The following is a 2608-nucleotide window of genomic DNA, read 5'->3' as shown; positions in this document are numbered from 1 at the left end:
ATGTTTTTATGCAGAGCTTGGGTGTGTTTAAGATTCTTCAGATTTTCTCACTGTGCTGCCTTTTTCAATATATGTTGTCTGTTTTGGGGATGATAATCCAGTGTGAGAGTTGCTGTGGGAGTATTGTGTTAGCACTAGTAGAAAACCATCCATCAGTCCGGTTAGTAAGGGCCTTTAGTCCCGGTTCATGAACCGGGACTAATGGGTCGTTACTAATACCACCACCCATTAGTCCCGGTTCAAACACGAACCGGGACCAATGTGGCTCCACGTGGCCCTGTGCACCGAGCCCAGTCAGAGGGCCTTTGGTCCCGGTTGGAGCCACCAACCGGGACCAAAAGTCAATGTTTTTTTTACAAAAGTGGCTGCTTTAGGGGGTTTGGGGGTTATTTTTAGGTTGTTATTATAGCTAGCTAATAGAGAGAAGTGTCCTCTCTTTTCGTCCTTGGTTTATCAACGCTGCTGCTATGTTCATTGCACCCGCAGATATAACATGCTCATGCATGCTTTGCATCATACATCATCATATATATGTATATAATAACAAGTCCTACTAATCATGCATCATCATACAACTTATACTCGTTATTAATAATAAGTCATACGATCATCATCCTCATATATAGTCATCGAACCCAACCCTACATAATTGTTCTTAGCACATGATCATCAGTATCAGGTATAGGACCTAAACACCCTTAAGGTAAAATAGCATAAAACAATATAGACCCTGACTCTCCATTATGAAGAATGGCGATCATCCTGTCTCCAATTCTTGCCTTTCGCTGCTTATTGCTTCCAAGAAGCTCCTTACGACTGTCCATACATTTTTTCCATTCTTTGATTGTTATGTCTCCACTTCTTTTAGAAACCCGGTATGGACAGTTGAGATTCGTAGGACGACCTGGTCGTATGTTCAAAACATGAAGGCTACCACGCGTATACATCAGATGAGGCACACAATCATTCGGGATTATCTGTTGAAAAACATAGTAATAACTTCGTAGTTAGCAATGATGTACTAGTTTTAGAAGTTTGCAAAAAGATGCATGGATGTTGTAATAGTAAAAAATAATCTTACCAAGGTATCTCCATGGTAGTTACCGTAGTTCAACACGTGCACTAGTGGCACGTATTGACCATAATGTTGAGGAGTTTGATTGTAGATATTGTAATTCTCAAGATCGGTACAAAATCCGACCAGATGATTTTTCTCCTGATAAGTTAATTCGGAGCCTTCGGTGTAGTACGTTCTGTCTACCATCTTCCGCACATTCTTTGAAGAATGAAAATAAGCTGTCAATGGAGATAAGTTGTCAACTATATATTTTGAAATAAACAATATAAATTACTTAATAACTATGTTTAGCTCACATGAAGGAAGAACTGGAGGTGTATCCACAAAGACCCAAATTGAAGGTGTCTCTTGCTCGATTGTAGGATCACCAAGATCCATGGTGACAACCATACCCTCATCAAGACCATACATCTTCCAAAATGCATCCCAATTTTTGCAACCAAAATGGGTTACACTCTGAGCATTGTACAACTTTACTTGAAAATCCACACCATGTTCGGTACTTAGGATAATTTTTTTGGTTTTGAAATTTTCATGGTCTTCAAAACCCATCCTCTCCAAGACATAGCGTCTTGCAAAGCATGGGATAAGCTAGTCGAATTGGAAAAGATGAAAAATACACGTTAAAATAGTTGAAGTCGTGCTTAATTACGAAAAAAACTATTATCGTCGTTGCGTACCGTATGAACATCGCAAGTCTCCTCGAGCTTAATGCTAAAGCGCCGATCTTCGTCCAGCTCAATGAATCTGTCGCACATACCTCGGTCGTCGTGGCACCAGTCGCACTCCCCAGGGCGATTTTCGTCGTCCGATGAGTACGACATTTCCGGCATACGTTCATAATTCAAATATTAAACTAGATCATTATTATTAATCACGGGTTGACTATCGATGATTGATGTACGTACGTAGCTCCTCTTTCATTCCCGAATGCATTATTATACCAAATTGTCTAGCACACGGGAATGAAGGAGAACTTATCCAATATGAGCATTCAATAAGCAAAACCAAATCAGAAAATAAAGTATAGTATTCAAATTAGCATGCATTCGATAATTATAAGCAAAAGTACATCATCTCTTGGTGTCCGTACATCATCGAATATTATCACTAATACAACTAGAACCGTAGCGCCCGACGGGTATCGATGCGGGCGGTGGACACCCAAAGATAAGGAACCATCACAGGATCATAGCTCCAGTGAGATCCCTGAAGAACCTGCCAGGTATTGTCGAACCTCCCCTCCAATGCAACCATGTAGCGATGGACGTGCTCGTCCTCCTCGCTGACACGGTGACGTACCACCTCCGCAGTGTCCGGATGCCTCACCACCGTCACTAGCCCACGCGACCGCCACCAAACAAGGATCGGGTCAACAACGGGCTGCCTCCTCACCAACCTACGTCCCCCGGAAGGTAGCACCTCCCAATACCAACCCGGCGGAGCCCAGTCCCGAACATGGCCCTGATCAAGCAGGCCTCCACCGCCGAGTCGACGACGACGAGGATGCGGGATAGGCATCGCCGACGT

Source organism: Triticum dicoccoides, chromosome 4B (genome assembly GCF_002162155.2).
Source record: "Triticum dicoccoides isolate Atlit2015 ecotype Zavitan chromosome 4B, WEW_v2.0, whole genome shotgun sequence".
In the NCBI taxonomy this organism is placed as follows: domain Eukaryota; kingdom Viridiplantae; phylum Streptophyta; class Magnoliopsida; order Poales; family Poaceae; genus Triticum; species Triticum dicoccoides.
This window is presented reverse-complemented; position numbering follows the sequence as displayed.